The sequence below is a fragment of the Pseudorca crassidens genome, chromosome 18, assembly GCF_039906515.1.
Source record: "Pseudorca crassidens isolate mPseCra1 chromosome 18, mPseCra1.hap1, whole genome shotgun sequence".
NCBI lineage: Eukaryota > Metazoa > Chordata > Mammalia > Artiodactyla > Delphinidae > Pseudorca > Pseudorca crassidens.
In genome coordinates, this window is record NC_090313.1 from 2979571 (window position 1) to 2999842 (window position 20272).

The 20272-nt window shown below is 47.1% G+C and overlaps 1 long non-coding RNA gene across 1 annotated transcript in view; it reads left to right on the forward strand.

The window, feature by feature from the left end:
* Positions 1-20272, forward strand: part of LOC137210952 (uncharacterized) — a 60630-nt gene that overhangs the window by 22616 nt on the left and 17742 nt on the right. Inside the window, exon 2 of the long non-coding RNA XR_010936817.1 lies at positions 6937-7007. This is a non-coding gene — a long non-coding RNA (uncharacterized lncRNA). The remainder of the gene's footprint in view (positions 1-6936; positions 7008-20272) is intronic.

Below are 20272 nucleotides of genomic sequence, written 5' to 3' on the forward strand. Positions count from 1 at the left end.
AGCCGCGCGTGTGCATAGTGTGCACGTGTGTGTGTGTGCGCACGCGTGTGTGCACACGTGTGTGTAGGAGCAGACAAGTGTTTCTATTGTTGCTAAAGTTTAAATTATGAGGCAAGAAATCCTGAGACTGTACTGGTTCACTAATGGAGCTTCCATAAGATACCAAACAGCATTATAAATCGAACACACTCGTATTAACTCATGTTCCCTCACAAAACCCCTGAAGGGTTCTTGTTCTTGCTGTAAATCAGTCAGACCCATTTTCCAGATGAGAAAATTGAGGCGACAAGTCAGCTGCCTGATGATTCTGGCCTCAGAGTCTCAGTGGAGGACAGCGTCCAGACGGGGAGCTGAGAAGGGCAGGAAGAGACCTCAAGTAATGCCTGATGAGCAAGTTGATGGGCCGTCCTTCCCAGGCCCAGAGGGAGAGCTTATCCCAGAGAAGAAATTGCTCTGGGCAAAACTGTCAGGGATTGTCAACAGGCTAGTGAAGAGAAATAGATAGGGAAGAGTCTTTTTTTGGTGACCTTGAACTAAAAGGTCACAGGAAGCACACAAGTGCTCAAGCACACTCACACACACATGCGCACACGCTCCCAGGCAGGGCTGAGAACCACCGGCTTACCCCTCCCACTTGTGGGTAAATGCGTCTGGGGAACTGACCTGAGTCTCCTCCATGGCTGTCCTGTGGCTTCATTTTTGGAGGCTGAACCTGTGTCCACCCGCAGGATGTGCAAACAGACCAGTGTGCCTAGGCCAGAGCATTGTTTAGCTGAAGCCGTGCTTCCGGCTCTTGGCCAAATGAGATACCCAAGAACTCCTGGAGAACCGGAGCCTCTGCTCTCCCTCTGTGTGGATGCAGCGGCCCAGGGCCGCCTGCATCAGGACCACTCAGCGTCCAGACCACAAGGACTGGCGGCGGCCCCAACTCCTTGATTAGATTCTCACTCTGGACCAAGATAGAAGGAAACCTCTGCAAGGAGAGAGCCTGGAAGAGCCCAACTGACCCTCTTCTCAGGAGAACAAACCTGTTTCTGGCGGGATGTTCATGGTGTTTCCATGGTACCTCAAATGACCATTGCAGACTTCTCTGAAACACAAATAATTTTACTTTTGTCGAAAGGTCAGACTGGCCTGCTAGAGTGTTTTGTAAAGTGTTACAAAGTCAAACAAAGAGTGACAAACTTTCACCCCTCCAGACACTTCTTGCAGTTACTGATCCAGGGAGGAAGGACTGGATCTCTCTTACGTGATCATACCGTTTGTTATGCACTGAATCCTGCCCCCAAATCCGTATGCTGAAGCCCTAACCCACTACACCTCAGAGTGTGACCTTATTTGGAAGTGGGATGGTTGCAGATGTAACTAGTTAAAATGAGGTCATAGTGGGTCAGGCTGGGCCCTCGTCCAATGTGACTGGTGTCCTTATACAAAGGAGATATTCCCACAGGGAGAACACCACGTGAGGTTGAAGGCGGACATCCAGGGGATGCAGCAGGTGATGTTGCCAAGGCTGCCAAAGGTTGCCGGCAAATGACCAGATGCTGGGAGAGGCCTGGGCAGATCGTCCCTCGTGGCCTCACAAGGATCCGCCCGTGCCCACACCTTGATCTCAGACTGTGAGACACTAAACGTCTGTTGTTGAAGCCACCCAGCGTGTGGCAGGTACTTCGCTGCAGCAGCCCTGGGAAACCAATATGCTGCTTACCGTGGTCATTGTTTACTGAGCGCTTTCTGTGGGAGCTGAGCTGCTATGTAGGTCATCACACTTAATCCTCCTGAAGCCCTATGGGGAGGTACTAGTGTTATCCCTACTTTCCAGATGAGGCGTAAGAAGGGGACTCAGGGGCGCTAAGGAGATTGCCCTAAGTCACACAGCTAGCGAGTCGCGGACCGAGACGTGAGTCCTGGTCGGCCAGGTGGGGGCTCTGCGCGACGCTGCCACAGCTCCAAGCCTTGTTGTCGTTGCTGTCTCGGTGCTATTTTAAATTTTATTCTGAAGCAGTTTCAAGTTTATAGAAATGTTGCACAAATAGTACAAGAGTTCCTGCTGACTCTTCACCCAAGACCCTTGTCCGGATTTCCTTCCGTTGCCCCATGGCTTTTTATGACAAAGGACCCAATCTAGGATCCAGACTTATAGTTGATTTACAATATCGTGTTAGTTTCAGGTGCACAGCACAGTGATTCAGATATATATATATATATGTTCTTTTTCAGATTCTTTTCCATTATAGGTTATTACAAGATATTGAGTAGAGTTCCCTGTGGTCTACAGTAGGTCCTTGGGTAAACTATCTTATATATAGTAGTGTCACACCCAGGTTTATGCCTCTTTAAACTCTTCAGCCTGGAACCTCCTTCAGCGTCTTTGACTCCCATGACCTTGACATTTTGGGAGATTATGGGCGGGTCATTTTGTAGGACGTCCCCCACTCCTCATGACCTGACGCTAGGTTAGGCTTCTTGGGCAGGTAACTCACACAAGTGCTGCGTCCCTGTGTTCCTTCAGGTGGCACATGGTGTCTGTCTGTCCTGTTGCCGTGGCGTGAACATTGGTCACTTGGTCAGGAGGGTGTCTTTTCTTCCTCTGTAATCGATAACTATTTTGTGGGGATGTACTTTGAGAGTAGATAAATATCCCACAACTTCTTGAGCTGACCCACCGGCCTGGTCACGGTGGTGGTTGTACATGAACTTTTCACTCCATTATTCCTGCTACTTTGAGAGTTTCCCCAGAGATATGTTTATTCATTTGTTTATATCATTCACACTAATTTTTTAATGTTAAATATATTGAACAAGTGTTATATATATATATATATATGATGTTAATATATTGAACAAGTTTGAAAATGGAATGAATTATTAATTGGTTATTTTTAAATGTCTAGGTATTTGACTAGAATCAACCAGTTTCCCTACAAGATTTCATCCGAGAGAGCCTGGCCTAAAATGTCGTTGATTTCATATATTTCTGTCTCTCACTAGCTTCACTGTCACCCCACCCTTTCTACTTATTTCGTTCAAATTACTGGTGGTATAGAAATAAAAATATGAACACGATAATGTCACACTTGTGAACATTTCAAGCCAGAGTTAAGGAGGTCGGAGGGTCTTACCATAATCCCTTTGGGGAATACGATCTTGAAAGCTGTAGAGGTTACTGAGCGTGGTTTCTTTTTCCACTGGATGGCGCAGTTAATATCTCAAACAGGAAAACCCATTAGACTAGCATTTAACAAGCAGCAAGTGTATTTCTTTGAGATAGTGTCTCATGCACATGCTGACATGAAAGCATTTACAAAACACCCAGACATTTTGGATTTTTGCTCCGAACCCATTGCTCCTGTCTGGCTTAGAGTTCACATTCCCTATAACACGTCACTTTTGACCAGAAGTTCAGCAGCTTTTATAAATTCAGCTGTCTTTGGAAGCTCTTCTACAACCATTCGTGGGCAAGGGTAAGATGCATAAGACAAAATAGAGTGGTTAGGACTACATGTTTCAGGCAAAAATTACTTCGGGGTAAAGAATGAAGCGGATGTTTGCCAGAAGACGGGGCGCTTCACCAGCCAACGAGATCTGAGCACACCTGAGTCCCAGCCGAGGCCCGGAATCTAAACTCCAGGTAGCTGATGGTTTTATATGCTCTTGTCCTTCTCTGAAGGGCTCAAGGTTCGAATGTGAATGTCAATCATCAGTTATGTCCACACCAGCTAATTAGCTGTAGCTTTCCCTGCAAGGTGTCTCCGAGGAATTCTGGAAGCAAACAAGCATGGAGACGGGCCAAGCCTGTGGCCGCCCCGTCCGGCTGCAGCATTTCTTCTCGATGGCAGGAAATGAGCCCAGCTTCCTGGGTTGGCAGAGAGCCCTGGGCTTTCACCAAGGGTGGATCTGGGAGGCTCGCCTCATTGGGCCGGTCAAGGTAAAGCCGGCAGAGCCCCAGGTGAGCTATGGAGGTGGGACCTGAGCAGAGAGCTACACCTGCACAGTAGGAAGGCAGGTCTACAGCAGCGCCTCTAGACAGGCTGAGTTTGCAGAGTTCTCAGACGTCACGTGGGCAAGATGCTCACGCATCCAAATGCGGGCCCTTCCATCCAGGGGTGTTAACTGGTGTCGACAAAGCGAAGGCAGGTTTGCTATGGAACAGATGGGGCCGCCCACCAAGCGGGCTAGGTCAGGCCTGAGGAAAGGTTTCGTTTCAACTACAGTGTTTTTAAGCTCTTTTCAATTGGTTGGTCATGTTTAAAAACGGGAAGAGTTCACGGAAGATATGGATTTCTGTTTGCCTTGAAGAACCGGAGTCATCTGGCAGTACTGGGCACCCGTGTGGAAACTCCCCGTCACCAGCGCGGCCTAGGAGCCCCCCCGCCCCCGACTCCCAAGTGCCACTGGCAACCCCTGGCCTACGTGCCTTTGTCACCTTCTTTTAAATTGACAACATCAAAACCTACAAGCCTGAAAGAGCAAATGACCGTCCTGCAAAGAAGTGTATTCCCAGGTGGAAAGCAAGCATGGAGCAAGCCCTTCCGGTGGACGGTTGCTTCTGTAAAGCCCTTTACTTACATGTCCATGTAAGGGAGTTTACTGGGTGAATAAGAAAGAAAAAAGAGAGGTGCTTCCCTTTACACGGGGTAACGAGGGCCCCTTGTCCTCTTCCACCTGGGTGTTTACCCACGAGTAACACCTGCAGATGGGCAGCAGGCCTTCCTAATGGCCGCAGGTCCTTCCTTTGGTCATTCTTTTCAAATGGGAAGAAAGAATCACTCTATCTTGGCTGCATTTCAAGTTAAGACCCAGAGTAGGAGACGTCCGTCTGGGCTTTGTGAAAACACTGGTGGTAGAATGTTACTGAGTTTTAATATTTGCTAGAAAAGTTTTTGTCAAAAGACTCTTGCATTTGGGGCACCTTAAGTACAATAAATAATCTTAACCTCATTTTATCATTATGGGATGGAACTGCTCACTCATATACATTCAGTGAGGTTATATAACCCTCCATCTGATTCTACACATGTAATGTTTCCTGTGTCGAATGTCTGTGGGTAAAAGTATAACAAAATTAGGGGCAATTTCAAAAATGGAATATGCAAATTAGGTAAAGATGGGTAATCCAGCTTCTCTATTTAGTAAAAACAATGCATCTCTTAGAGCCGTGGATCTGGACCACTCTAGTGGGTAGCGACCAGGGACGCTGCTGCACAGCCCACGGCGCACAGGACGGCCCCAGGATGGAGACTGACCCGGCAGAAAATAGTCGAGAGACCCTGTTTCAGAAAGTTAACTGGCTGAGAGATAATTACGTCAGAACTTGAAGAGAACAGCTCACCTGCATAACTTAAGCAGAGGCAATCATCCTTGTTCAAAACTGTCCAAAATTACAAAGCTCTAAATCACCCAATAATTGTACATCTTCCAGAGAGCTTAAGGAACCAAGGTGGAAGTTTCCTAGAGCCGTGCTATTGTCCAGTTAGGGGAATACAGGACTCAGACTGGACACCTTGTGAAACTGCTTTGGAAAGAATAAGCACTGATTAGCGTGGGAACAAAAGAATGTTCTTGAACATTCTATTAGCTCAGTCACCTCCCTAAATATCACTAAATAATAACTCTATTTCCTATTCCCTTTACTATTACACTATCATAGCTTAATTTTTTAATCATAGTTTTGATCTGTTAATAAGTAATAGTGCTTCTCTGTTTATAAGTTTAAGAACACAGAAAAGCCCAAGTATAAAATAAAAACATTCATAAGTCTATTTATTCAAAGATCTGAGGTATATACTTTGAAACTTTACCTTCGATGTACAGAATTTTTTAATATAAAAATAGGATCATGCTATAAATACAGATTTATAATCTGCCTTTTATTATTCAATGATATGTAGTAAATATTTTCCCATATCAATAAATACATTCTTGGGATGATTAAAATATTTATTTTCTGAAATTGGTACACAGTGTTCCATCTTCTGGATATACCATCATTTATTTATTTATTTATTTATTTATTTTGCGGTATGCGGGCCTCTCGCCGTTGTGGCCTCTCCCGTTGAAGAGCACAGGCTCCGGACACGCAGGCTCAGCAGCCATGGCTCACGGGCCCGGCCGCTCCGCAGCATGTGGGATCTTCCCAGACCGGGGCGCGAACCCGTGTCCCCTGCATCAGCAGGTGGACTCTCAACCACTGCGCCACCAGGGAAGCCCACCATCATTTATTTTAAAAACCTGTAGCATATACAGGTAATTTTCAACTTTTTACTAATTTAAATATGCATATTAAAATAACAATAGGTAAATCTATGTAGACATCCATGATAACTCCTTAGGATGAATTCCTGGAAGTGAAAATTATGGATCCAAGACTATTACAGTATTGCCAAATTGCTTTCCAAAGAGTACACTGGCATATATTCTCACTGATGTGTAAATCCCAGCCTAGCAAACAGCGTGTGTTAGTAATTACTTGATATTTGCTAATTTGATTGGGAGAGACTTAATATTTTAATTTCATTAACTTGATTACTTGTGAGAACAAACTTTTTTCCATAGGCTTATTGGGTATGAATTTTCTGTATTTTTTTGTGTACTGTCTGTTCACGTCCTTTGCTCTTTTTTTTACTGGTACATTTGTCTTTTTTATTGATCTTTAGGTATTAATTATATTGTCCTTGTAATTTTCCTTCCAATCTTTTGTTTGGTTTTAAATATAATTTATGGAATAAATTCTTTCTTAACTCTAAGTCTGTCTTGTCCCTCATGGAGTCTACCTTCACGTGTGAATAGCACAACTTAGCATCTTTAATAATTTCTCTCATAATGCTTTCATATTCCCTCAATCAATTCCTCAGGACTTGATTATATAGCTTTTTTAAAATCATGAGTTACGTTTGGATAACAGGTATTTTCTGCACCCCTCCTACTCTGTTCTAGGAGCTGCAGGAGAGAGAATGGTCCAGGGTCCTGTTCTCGAGGTGGAGGGGGAGAGGCAGAGCAGTAAACAGGTAAATACAAGCTCATTCGCGGCAAGAAGTAAGACACGACACAGACCCACGCAGGTGGCCTTGTGATCAAACGTAAACATGAACAGTGTCAGTCACAGGGAAAACGCTGTTTGATACGAACAGCACTCACAGTTTTAAGTTTGTTTAACATGCGTGGCACTCTGGGCCATGGCCGCTGGGCCTGCGCGCCCGGAGCCTGTGCTCCGCAGCGGGAGAGGCCACAGCGGTGAGAGGCCCGCGCGTACCACAAACAAACAAACAAAAAACAACAACAAAAAATGCGTGACACTCCCCCACCACCCTCCCTTTATCCATGGGCTCCTCTCCCTTCCCCGGCACCTCTCACGGCAAAGTGTTCCTGTCCCCCCGGACCAGCAGGGGGGCCTCTCGCTTCCTACCAGCCCAGGACAAGGGGCAGATCTGATGGGAACCAGAGTATACACTACCAAACGTAAGGTAGATGGCTAGTGGGAAGCAGCCGCATAGCACAGGGAGATCAGCTCGGTGCTTTGTGACCGCCTGGAGGAGTGGCATAGGGAGGGTGGGAGGGAGGGAGATGCAAGAGGGAAGAGATATGGGGATATATGTATATGTATAACTGATTCACTTTGTTATGAAGCGGAAACTAACACACCATTGTAAAACAATTATACTCCAATAAAGATGTTAAAAAAAAAAAGAAAAAGAAAAAAGAAAATGCTTCCCTGAAAAAGTTGCTCTGCCTTTTTCTTTTCTTTTCCTACCAAGATAAATCGCCTCCAGGATGCCGATCACGTCGTCCTGGAGCTGGATTCTTACGGGGAAAAACCTCAAATCAGCTCTAAGGGTGGATTTCTAAACTTTCAAGTATTTTGGAATCAGAAATCAGAAGTTTAATAAAAATTGTGACTCAGTATTATGACTCACGATTGACAGGGAAAACAGTTTCATGGGACAGATTGTTGGAAATAATGCTTTTTTTAAATTTTTTTTATTGAAGTCAGTTGATTTACAGTGTTGTGTTAATTTCTGCTGTACAGCAAAGTGACTCAGTCATACATATAAATGCGTTCTTTTTCATATTCTAGTCTATGACGGTTTATCCCAAGATACTGAATAGAGTTCCCTGTGCTCTACAGTAGGACCTTGTTGTTTATCCATTCTAAATGTAATAGCTTGCATCAGCTAACCCCAAACTCCCACTCCATCCCTCCCCCCTCCCCCTTCCCCTTGGCAACCACAAGTCTGTTCTCTGTGTCTGTGGTTCTGTTTCTGTTTCATAGATGGGTTCATTTGTGCCATATTTTAGATTCCACGTGTACGTGGTATCATATGGTATTTTTTTTTCTTTTTTAATTTTTTTTTTATTGGGGTATAGTTGTTTTACAATGTTGTGTTAGTTTCTACTGTACAGCGAAGTGGAATTCCCTGAGCTATACAGCAGGTTCTTATTAGTTATGTATTTTATATATATTAGTGTATATACGTCAATCTCAATCTCCTAATTCATCCCACCCGCCCCCTGCTTTCCCCCTTGGTGTCCATGTTTGTTCTCTACATCCGTGTCTCTATTTCTGCCTTACAAACCGGTTCATCTGTACCAGTTTTCTAGATTCCACATATATGCATTAATATGCGATATTTGTTTCTCACTTTCTGACTTACTTCACTCTGTATGACAGTCTCTAGATCCATCCACGTCTCAACAAATGACCCAATTTCGTTCCTTTCTATGGCTGAGTAATATTCCATTGTAGACATGTGCCACATCTTCTGTATCCATCCGTCTGTCGATGGGCATTTAGGTTGCTTGTTGGAAGTAATTCTGAGGGCTTGGCAGGCCCCGTGGATCCATGAATGAGGACCTCACATGGCAGGGCGGGGACGGACACACCTCACCTCCCTCTTCCTGTCCCCTGAGGAGGGGGCCTCAGGCTGCAGTGACCAGCCCGGCGCCCTCCGCAGAGCCACCCTGTGGGACACATGGCAAGACAAGTTTTCCAGGAGGGGCAGGCGTGGGCACTAGACCCAAAAGCCCACCGAGGGTCACATGACCTTTTTGTGTCCACGTGGCTGGAGGTGTTTGGCCTGACGACCCAGGCTGCGGGTCCTTGAGGTTTGACAGGGAACACAGTTCCTCTCTCTGTCTCTGTCTCTGTCTCTCTCTGTCTCTGTGTCCCTCTCTCCTGTCCTTATTTCTGTCTTGGCTTGTATATTAGTTTCCCAAGGCCGCCATAATAAGGAACCACACACTAGGTGGCTTCACAAAAGAGGTTTATTCTCTGAAAGGTGTGGAGCACAGGAGTCTGAGATCCAGGTATCGGTGGGGCTGCGCTCTGTCCCGAGGCTCCAGGGAGGGCCCTCCTGCCTCTTCCAGCTCCCGGGGCCCCAGGCGTCCCTGGGCTGTGGCCGCATCCCTCCATCTTTGCCTCCATCTTCACACGGCCGTCTCCCCTCTGTGTCTGTGTGTCCTCCTCTTCTTATAGGGGCACCTGTCATTGGATTTAGAGCCACCCTACTCCACAGAGATTTCATCTCTTGATCCCTTGAACTCATTTCCAAATAAGGACATGTCCAGAGGACTCGGTGGACGTGAAATGGGGCGACGCTATTCAACCCACTACAGCTTGTGACGTAGGAAGTTCTGCCTTCTTGAGGTGTCTGGGGGAAGAAACCTCTGCTTTCTCTCCCTTCTTGGTCATTCTTTCTTGAGAGAGGAAGAGTAACATTGGAAAAAAAAGAAATCCCAGACCACGGATGCGCTAGGGGCTCTTGGTCTGAGGGATCTGCCATCTCAGACATGTGTCTGCCCCTCCCTCACCAGGACGCCCACAAGCTGACCCTGCCGTTGTCTCGCCCGTGACTCAGCCGGGGTGAGGGTGTGGGGTGGTGTAGGAAGCCCAGATCGGGGCTCAGGTCCAAGCCCTGGCCTCAAGTCCAGGCTGGCCAGTAACACAATCTGTCCGACTCCTGTGCACACCCCTCAGATTTGGGGCCCGGAAGGGGAAGGACGTGACAGCAAAGAGAGAATTCCAAAAGCCCAACAGGCCTGCCCTTGCCCTTGGATCATCTCCCCTGGGAGCAGGGCCCTAAGGATGGGACCAGTTTCCAGGGCCAGGGATTAGCATCTTAATGGGAGGCCTGGAGGGGGGCATGGGCGCGCAACCAGAGGTGGAAGGAACAGCGTGTGAGGGAAGCAAGCTGGAAGGCCCTCCTGTCACTGCTGTCCTGACGGTTCTCACCCAAGTCCCCCTGGGGGGTGGCAGAAGGGCGGGTTGGGCAGGGGTCAGGCGGACCCAGCTGAGGAGCATCTTTGGGGGGAGGCTGGGGGAAAGGGCAGCTCTCCTTGAGCCCCGACAGTCTCCAGGCCAAGGCCTGTGAGGTGCGGCCAGTCCCAAGTCGGGACTGCTGGGCGGTCGTTCTCCCAGGCGACGCAGATGCCCGCCCACTGGCTTGGACGGACAGTGGGAGCGGCATGACACCAAGGCCCTTGGGCAGTCGGGTGCTTTCCGCCTTCTGACCATGGCGGGGACGTCTGAGCGTGCAGGACTCTGCAAGGGAAGCCAAAGTTTAAAATAAAAAGGCCATGTGACAGGACATTCCAGCTGCCGGGACAAGACTCTGGTTTTGAGGTCACTGGTTCAGATCAGGACCGGGGACAGCTGGGCCTGTGATGCCGAGGACCGAGTTAGGACATGAGTGAGCTGGGATCTCTGCCACTTCCTGTGGGACAGCTGCGTCCATCCCAACACCCTGGTCACCCAGGAAGGCCAGAGCCGGAGCGGGCCTCTGGGAGTAACTCTGCCTCCTTTCCAGCGGGGCCAGCGCCTGGCGCTACCCAGCATGAGTGGCACAGCTGTGGGGTCTGTCATTCAGCAAAAGCGGACTCTCATCAGAGGACAGCTGTGAATGGAGGGGAAGGGCTTTGGTGAGAGTGATCACTTCACAGCAGGCCCTGCTGGAAATGTCCCCTGCATTCTGGGCACAGGGTGATCTCTGGGGAGAAGGCTCAGAGCAGTCTGTGCTCATTCTGGGATTAAAGCTTCGATGTACAGAACTTGAAAAACTGGATAATCAAGAGAAGACGACAGATGTAAACTTAAACTCTCTTTAAGAATTACACCTACCGTCAGAGGTGATTGACGTAAATTCATTTGGTCTAATGAGTGATTCATCCTAGAGTCCTAATTTCTGTCAGTTTTCAGAAGCCGAAATCAGTTGCTTCATTCAGAGCAGGACTTTGTCTTGGGCCATAGCTGTCATTAGTGTAAAGGGGTCGGGGGCAAGGTGCGAAGGATTCCAAAGAGCATGTGCCTAACGGTCTCAGTCTTTACACCAGCATCGTCTGAGGTGCTTCAGAAATGCTTTTGAGGCTAGAGTTGAGCTCTGAAAGTGGTCCGGACAGGGGGCACATCAGCTCATTTTTCTACCCCACACAGAGAAGAGAAGAGGTTAACAACCAGGCCTAGCAAGAGTGTCTGTCCCAAATGCCACTGGCCCATAAGCGTCCTCTGGGCGGCCTGGGCTCTGTAGAGAGGGCACCGTGCCCACAGAAATCTTGGTCACCCCTGTGGCCTGGGAGCCAGGCAAGGAGGCAGCCCCGGAGATGGCATCTGATCAGCTGGGTACCTGGCTTCCCCCGCACACTGGCCAGAGGATGCTCTCTGCCCCCAGTCACACCCTTGCAATTTGATTTCACAAAGTGGGGGCCCGTGGAGCCCCTGGCCGAGGACACACGGAGGTCCTATCGGGAGGGGTGGGGGGCAAGCATCTACCATGACAGCGAGCGGAACGCAGAGCCACTGTCCCGGCAGCTGAAGGCAGCCGCACAGAGACGCTGGGAGGCAAAGGCACAAAGTCCGCATCTAGGCGTGTGACCTCGATGCCACCAGAGGACTCTAGCCCAAATTTCATCTACAGAAATACAGCCTGCAGAGCTGGTCTGTGGGGCACAGAGTGGGAAAGCAGCTTCTAGGTCAGGGAGGGAGGGGCCAGTGAGCATTTCGTCAAAGAAAAGGAAGAGCCGGACCCATGATGAGAAGCAGCTGGACAGAGACAGCGGAGGGACAGACGGTGTACACTGAACTAATGCAAAGAGGCATATAGCAGGAATGAGTAGCGTTAACACGCTACAAATCTGAAAGTAGACCACACCCCAGTCTTCCCCACACCCAGGTCTCTGTATTCAGAGAAACTCTTTCTTTTGCATGTGTTACATACTGACTAATGTAGCAACGGGCACAACACTGGTATCTGTTTCAGAACGTGGTATTTTCTTTACTCTTCATGCCACCGGAGCCAGATTCTAAACATGGGAGCCTGTACGTTTTTGTAGCTTTTCCTACGTTGTTGTTAAATTGAGGTCAGCTCTCCCTGGAGCCCTTGAGAACCTCAGAGATGACCCAGGCTGGGGGCTGCCCTCCCCACTCTGGCGGCAGAGGGAAAAGAGCCGGCGAGCAGAGCCCCGAGAAGTCCTAACTGCAGAAACACAACAATATTTTATTTACCACCCCACAACTTTTTTACCCATTTTGTAAAATCTGAAAAAGTCACTGAACTATAATTGATGACTTCGTTTTGTTTTCTCTTGTTTTTATTTCGATATCTCCAGGCAAATACAGCAATCTGGCTCCCATTAGACTTTCCCCCAAGGTCCTCACTCCATCTTTTTTTCTTGTTCTGACACCTCACAACTACCCTCACTATGCAGACAGCTCTTAAATCTATCTTCCTTCCTGGGCTCAGTCACCTCGACTAACCAAAGAAAATCTCAGCACATTTTCCATCACAAAGTACCCTTTATTATTTCTCTTTCCAGTTCCTGCCCTTCTTTAATGGGCTACTGTGTTTTGGAATATTTACCTACCAAATAAAATTAATTCATTAAGTGATCATTTGTTTTCCTATTTAATAAAAACATGTATAACTGAGAAGCACAACTTCGATACAAGTTAGCTCAAATTTAAAAAAAAAAAAGGAATGAACCTTTTAGTTACACTTCAATTGCATTGATGTCCAATCACTGTACAATTTCTCGTTGGCATTTTGAAATATTAAAAATATCTAGAGGACCCTTATTACTGACGTAAAGGACCTCTAGTGGGGCGAGGGCCCCAGATAGGTGAACGCTGTTCTAGATTTCTAATTGCCTATTACGTTAGCCGACGACTAAACATACATTGAAATGTCTTGCGGTTTACTAACTCGCTTCACAAGGATAATCTCGCGTTTTCCGCTCTCTGGGAAGCACAGATGTCTGGAATGTTTTGCAAATGCTCTTTTGCCTATGGTTCAGCTGCAGGCTGTCATTTCCAAGAATAGCCACATATCTCCCATTCCACGGCCTTTTTCTTTTTTCCCCAAAAATGCGACCTCAACACTTCTTCTGTCAAGTCAGTAGTTTCCCCCACTTGAATCTGGGCAGACTTTATAACAGTCTCGACCAACAGAGCGTGTCTGGTTTGACGTGAGGTGACCTCTGAGGCTAGATGATGCCGTAAAAACACCCTGCATTTTGACCTGGCTCTTTTGAGGCGCTCGTTCTGGGCACCCAGCCACCATGGTGTGAGGAAGCCCAGACTGGCCCCCCGTGCTTTAAATCCTTACCAAAGTTCCTTGGCATCCAGCCTGTGTCTCACGGTGATTTGAGCCGTGAACTTCTTTGTACACGGATGTAGCCGTAGTAACTATTCCTCCAGTAACAAGAGAATAGCTACTTTCTATTTTCCCCAGAGTCATTTAATAGCTTCAGACCATCTTCAACTACATTTCTGCAAGCTTTAGCCAGCAGGAGACACATGAAAGGAAAAGAATTTGGCCTGCTCTGATCTCTATTGCTTGATAACAGGAGAAAGAAAGAATCAGTAATTTTAAAAATTATTTTTCTAATCGAATGTTAATTATATAAGCGATACAAGGGCATTTTAAACAATTCCAAAAAAGTAAAACATAATAGATCAATGCCCATACCCTTCCTACTTCCTGATCCTGAAAGCAACTCTCTTATCAATTTGATATGATTTTTTGTTTGGTTTTTTTTGCGGTACGCGGGCCTCTCACCGTTGTGGCCTCTCCTGTTGCCAAGCACAGGCTCCGGACGCGCAGGCTCAGCGGCCATGGCTCACGGGCCCAGCCGCTCCGCGACATGTGGGATCTTCCCGGACCGGGGCACGAACCCGCGTCCCCTGCATCGGCAGGCGGACTCTCAACCACTGCGCCACCAGGGAAGCCCTGATATGTTTGGGTTTTTTTCAGATCTTTTATGCATTTACATGCATGCGTCCTCAGAGAGAATGCATAGTATGGTTAGACGATGTAGTGTTGCTTCGTGTGGGTTTTTTTAAACACATAAACTTAATGGTATGGTAGAAAAGGTTCTGCAATGTCCCTTTGTATCTTATGTTTTAACAGCACCCTCTAATCCCTACACCTCCTGAGACCTTTACTACTTTTAGTAGCACTTTCTCCTGTTTAAAGCGTTAGGGTTTAAAATGTCTTCATATTTTATGTGATGGAGTTTGCATTTCTGTTTCTTATTCTCCTTTCAACTTTGAGACCGTTTCTGGATGAATGAAAGGAAATACCTAACTTTATTACATTTTCCCCACACCAGACATCTTTTGTATATAGAAAATAGTCTGTATAGTTTGAGTGTGTTAGGTTACAGCCCTCATCTAGTATAGTTTTTGCTATAAGGTGAAGAATATTTTTACCGCATCTTATAGTTGGTTATTACTAAGATACAGAAAAGCTATTTATTTGATTGTATTACTATTGTAAACTTGAAGTTTAAGGGTTAATGCTAAGTGGGGCTTGAGGACTAGATAGTGGTAATTGTAAGGAATGTGTTATTGCACAGCACATAATGCATCAATGTTACTTTCCTGATTTTGATAGGTATTTTACAGTTGTGTAGGTATCGTTTGTAAGAACTACATAATGAAACGCTTCGGGGGTGATGGAGTATCGTGACCTCAAGTTACTCTCAGATGGCACAGGAAAAATGGTCATTGCTCTGATTCTCGCAATCTTTACGTAGGTTTAAGGTTTCTTTTATTTTAAAGAATAATTGGAGGTGCCTGCTGCTACGAGAGTGAAAACTCAAACAGAGGCTAGGAATGAAAGTCTTTAGCCAAGAGGTTCTGAATGTAGCTGCAATGTTGGCCAATTCGGAAAAGTGGCACCGGCGGCCGGCAACGAGTGGCTCACTGACTTCCCTCCATCTACACAAAACCGCCTACACAGCACCGCTGTCCACACAAGGCTGTCGGCCTCAGGCAGCTGCGTGCTCCTCCTTGTAACGTCACGGCCTCCCATCTCCTTTCGTGGCTGCTTTTTCCTTTGACGTTTTGGAGGTTTTAATCCTGGCTCAGCTGCTGCCAGGTAAGATTATCATGTCTCGGTCTCAGCTAAACTTTTGAAACAACTGTTTACAAATGTTCTTCCAGGGCAGGGGCTGGACAAGTCACTTTTGGAGCCCCTTCCAGTTCTGTGATTCTGGACGTAAAAACTAGGCAATGAGCAGAGAGCGCCCGGGGACATCGTTCTGGTCAGCTGCCCGCCCCGCCCCCTCCACCTGCTCTGAGCCAGGAGCTGGGGAGAGAGCCCCACGCCTCAACCGACTCAGCTTTCCGGGCAGTGGGTTTAAAGGAAACCCTTAAATAGCAGCAGCTGTTGCTTTTCTCAGGGAAGTTTCTGGAAACATGTGTGCTTGGTTCAGGTCACACTTGGGGATTCTCTTTAGGACGACTCTACTAAGAAATAGGAAGCGTCGATCTCCTAAAGCAGTGTAGTCACAGCTCAGAAGTTTATGTCATTCACACACACTGAATAGACAGATGGACGATGACCAGGACGTACACGAAAATAGAACCTTGGCCCGTAACCTGCAGCAGTGGCCCAACACCAGCCCCCTGTCTGCAAACGGCCAGTCGGGAAGCCAGCCTGCTGTGCAGCAGACCCGCCGGAGCCGGACAACCACATCCTGTGACACCAGGAGGCTAAACTCTGGGACAATCAGCCCCCAGTGGCCTGGACTTGATCAGTAAGTGACAGCTGCCCTCACTGTTGCTCCTGCTGGAAACGTAGGACCAACTAGAGGCTACTGAAGCTGCTCTTGGAACCCAGCACCTCCCCCACCTCAGATTAGCTCCCCGAGCTCTCCGGGTGCCCTCCAAGGGCGTGGGGATGACCACCTGTGTGACAGTCCCTAGAGCTTCTCCCAGGGCATAGGTGAGGTCCACCCCAGCTTCCTAAGGCACCTGTCCTAAAAGGCCCCGGGGAGAGCTGAGGAACGGAGGCGGGGTGTAGGAGGCCCCCCGGAAGGGCACCCTGTGCCAGGCCTTGGCACCTGTCTCCTCGCTTAAATCTCCCAACGGCTCTACGAGACAGCACTTGTCATCACTTTACAGGCAGGAAAACCGAGGCGAAGGGGAGTTAAGTCGTCCCAGTCGGCGGGGAGAAGAGGCGGGAGAAGGGGAGAAGCTGCAGCGCCGGCGCTTCCGCCACCCTCGGGCGCGTCCCCCCATCACACCTTTGTGGCCTGAGCTCCCAACCTGTGCCGCTCACCCACCACCAGGGCTCAGCCAGAAATCGGGACCCCCATCAGAAGGGACAGTTGTATCTGCTGGACATCAGAGGCCGACGCCCAGGGCCCTCCGCTCACATGGCCAGGAAACCAAAGGAGAGAGCAAGGCGAGAGGCAGAGCCCGAGGCCTGCGGACTCCACGGCTAACCGTGCACCTGTGCTCACAGGTGAGCGGCTGAGAGGGCGTGGGATGGAGTTCACCTCCTCCTTCCTCCCAAACGCTCTTGCCGTGACTCCAGCCTCAGAGGCCCGAGCGAAGGCCCGCAGCAGAACACGAGCCCGCGGGCTGGCGCCATGCGCCCCCTACAGACAACTGGCCGCCACGGGGACTAGGCCAGGATTAAAGTGCAATATTGTTCTCCCAAATGTTACTAGATGTTTGGAATTACTCACAGGTGTGGAACAAGTTACCTAGAAAGCATATAGAAGTAGGAATTCTAAGTTTAATTTTTAAAAACTAGCGTGTAAAAAAATATCTTTTAATATTTATTCATTCTTCTCCCTTCAAAGTACAGGTTGAAAAAAGAAACTATGGTAATAGGGCTTTTTAAAGCCTAGGAGTAGAGTTTGTAAGAAGCAATTTTAATTCAAATGTTATATAATCATCTACTTAATGACCTTTTTTAAAAATTTCTATCCTTTTTCTTATTCCAGTTAATAGCCTAAAAGTTAAATACAGTTATGAATTTTTCTATTAAAAAATAAAAACTCAATTCATCACAGGCAAGAAAGAAAGACAATATTACTTCTCATGAATCTATTTCAAAGACTGGCTTGTCATCCTAGCTAATTACCCAGAGTTCATTCAGTTATTCACTCTTTCCCATCTTCCTTAAACAAGGCGTTGCCTTGAGTTTTCATTTTAGTCACACAGGCAGACAGTTAACTAGGACGCAAATTTTTTAAGCGATTGGAATCTCGACGGTGGTAAGTGTGGCATTGCGGGGCCAGAACCGGTGGGTGAGTCTCGGACACTGCGCGGGGCCTCCCTCCTTTGGGAAGAGGTGCCTTTTGTGATAAAGCACACTTGGAGTAACTTTAAACGTAAATCACGGTCCCAGCAAGTTTTTCTGTAGATACAGACAAGATTATTCTAAAGGTATGTGGAAAGGACAAGGAACTAAGTAAGTGACTAAACAACCCAGCCTATTCAACTTCTAGACTTCTTAGGTAGAGATAGTGATGAGGACAGCCCCCTCTGGCAGGGGACGGACATATGTAGCAGAGCAAGCCCAATGGAGAGTCGAGGAATACTCCCACGTGAAGAGCCCCCCGAAACATCGGTAGGCATCCGGACATCCGGAGGCAAAAAACAAACCCAAAACCAACAAAAACTAAGCCGAAGTCCCAAACCTTGTATGAAAATTCACTCAAAGTATAAAACAGAAAACTCTAAAACTTTCAGGGAAAAGAGCACATAGAAGATATTTGGGATCAAAAGATAGGCAAAGAGTTCTTAGACTTGACATCACATGCACAATCTACAAAACGAAAAATTGACAAATTGGACTTCATCAAAATTAGACGTTTGTTTTATGAAAAACCCTGTTCAAAGGATAGAGATAAGCTACAGAGTGGAAGAAGAAAATATTTGCAAAGCACATATATAGCAAAGAATTAAGTAGAACATATAGAGGACCCTCAAAACTCAACAGTTAAAAAACAATCCAATTAAAAAATGAGCAAAAGATGGCAAATAAACACGTGGAAAGATGTTCAAAAATCATTAGTCTCTGTAGAAGATGCAAATTAAAACCACATGAGATATTACAACACACCTGTTAGAATAGCTAAGATTAAAAAATAGTGACATTACTGGAGCTTCCTTGGTGGCGCAGTGGTTGAGAATCCGCCTGCCGATGCAGGGGGCGCGGGTTCGTGCCCTGGTCCAGGAAGATCCCACGTGCCGCGGAGGGGCTGGGCCCGTGAGCCATGGCCGCTGAGCCTGCGCGTCCGGAGCCTGTGTTCCGCAGCGGGAGGGGCCACAGCGGTGAGGGGCCCACGTACCGCAAAAAAAAAAAAAAATAATAGTGACATTACTAAATGCTGGTGAGGAAGCAGAAAAACTGGACCACTCAGACATACATTGCTGCTGGGAATTTTAAAAGGTACCGCCAGGGAAAATATGTGCAAGTCATATATCTGATAAGGGATGTGTATCCAAAAAAATAAAGAACTCATACAACTCAAAAATAAAGAGGCAAATAACTCCTCTAAAAATGGGCAAAGTATCTGAATAGACATTTCTCCAAACAAGATCCACAAATGGCCAGTAAGCACCTGAAAAGATGTTCAACATCTTGAGCCATTTGGGAAATGCAGATCAGAGCCACAGTGAGGTACTGTACCACTTCACACCCACTGGGACGGCTATCACCAAAAAGACGAATAGTAACCCATTGGCGGGGATGTGGAAAAATCGGAACCCTTGTGCACCACGAGTGGGAATGTAAAATAGTGCAGCTGCTTTGGAGAACAGTTTGGCAGCTCCTCAAAATGTTAAACAGCTATACGATCAGCAATTCCACTCCTAGGTACAGACCCAGGAGAACTGAAACACACACACACACACACATACCCAGAATGCGTACACTAATGTTCACAGCAGCATTATTCATAACAGACAAAAAATGCAAATAGCCCAAATGTCATCAGCTTATGGATGGATAGACACGGCTGGTCCCTCCATACAAAGGAATGTTGTTCAGCCAGAAGAAGGAGTGAAGTACTGACACCTGCTGCATCCTAGATGAGCCTTGACAGCATGATGCTAAGTGAAGGAAGTCAGGCCCAGAAGGTCACCTACTGCATGATTTCCTTTACATGAAATGGACAGAATAGAGACATTATCATGGAGACAGAGAGCAGGTGAGTGGTAGCTAGGGGCTGGGGGCAGTGGGGAGTGGAGAGTGACTGCTAATGAGTGTGAGGCTTCTTGGAGGGGGGATGAAAATCTTCTGAAATTAGATAGTGGTGATGGCGCACAACTTGATGAATAGTAAACTTTACAAGAGTGAGCTTCACAGCATATGACTTATACTTTAATAAAGATAGATGGATACAGCTACACAGATGCTAGACAGAGCCACTCCGGAAAATGCCTTGGTAGTTTCTTTAAAAAACTAAACATGCAACTACCATGTGACCCAGAAATTTCACTCCTGGGCAGTTACCACAGAGAAATGAATATGTGTGTCTACAAGAAAACCCGTACACCAGTGTTTATAACAACTTTATTCAGAATAGCCCTAAATTGCAATCAACCCAGGTATCCTCCAAACGTTAAATACCGGGCTGATCCGCGTCACGGAAGGGTCATCAGTAATCGACAGGAACGAGCTACCAGCGCACACAGCTAGCCGGGTGAAATGTTCCGAGAGCGATGCTTAGTGAACAAACCCAATCCCAAAAGGTTACACGCCGCGTGATTCCATTTATCAAGTGTTCCCGAAACAACAAAAGTACAGCAATGGAGAACGATGAATGACTGCTGGGGATTAAGGGGAGGATGGGCAGGAGGGAGGCGGGCGTGTCTATGAGGGTCATGTGGTCCGTGGAAATAATTACAGACAGGACAGATACAGACCCTGGCCCCCCGGAGCTAAAGAAAATCCACTGCCACCTAATTTGAATGATTATAACTGCTCGAGAAATGCACAAAGCAACTGAAAGGAAGAGCAAGGGAGGAAACCACAGTGAG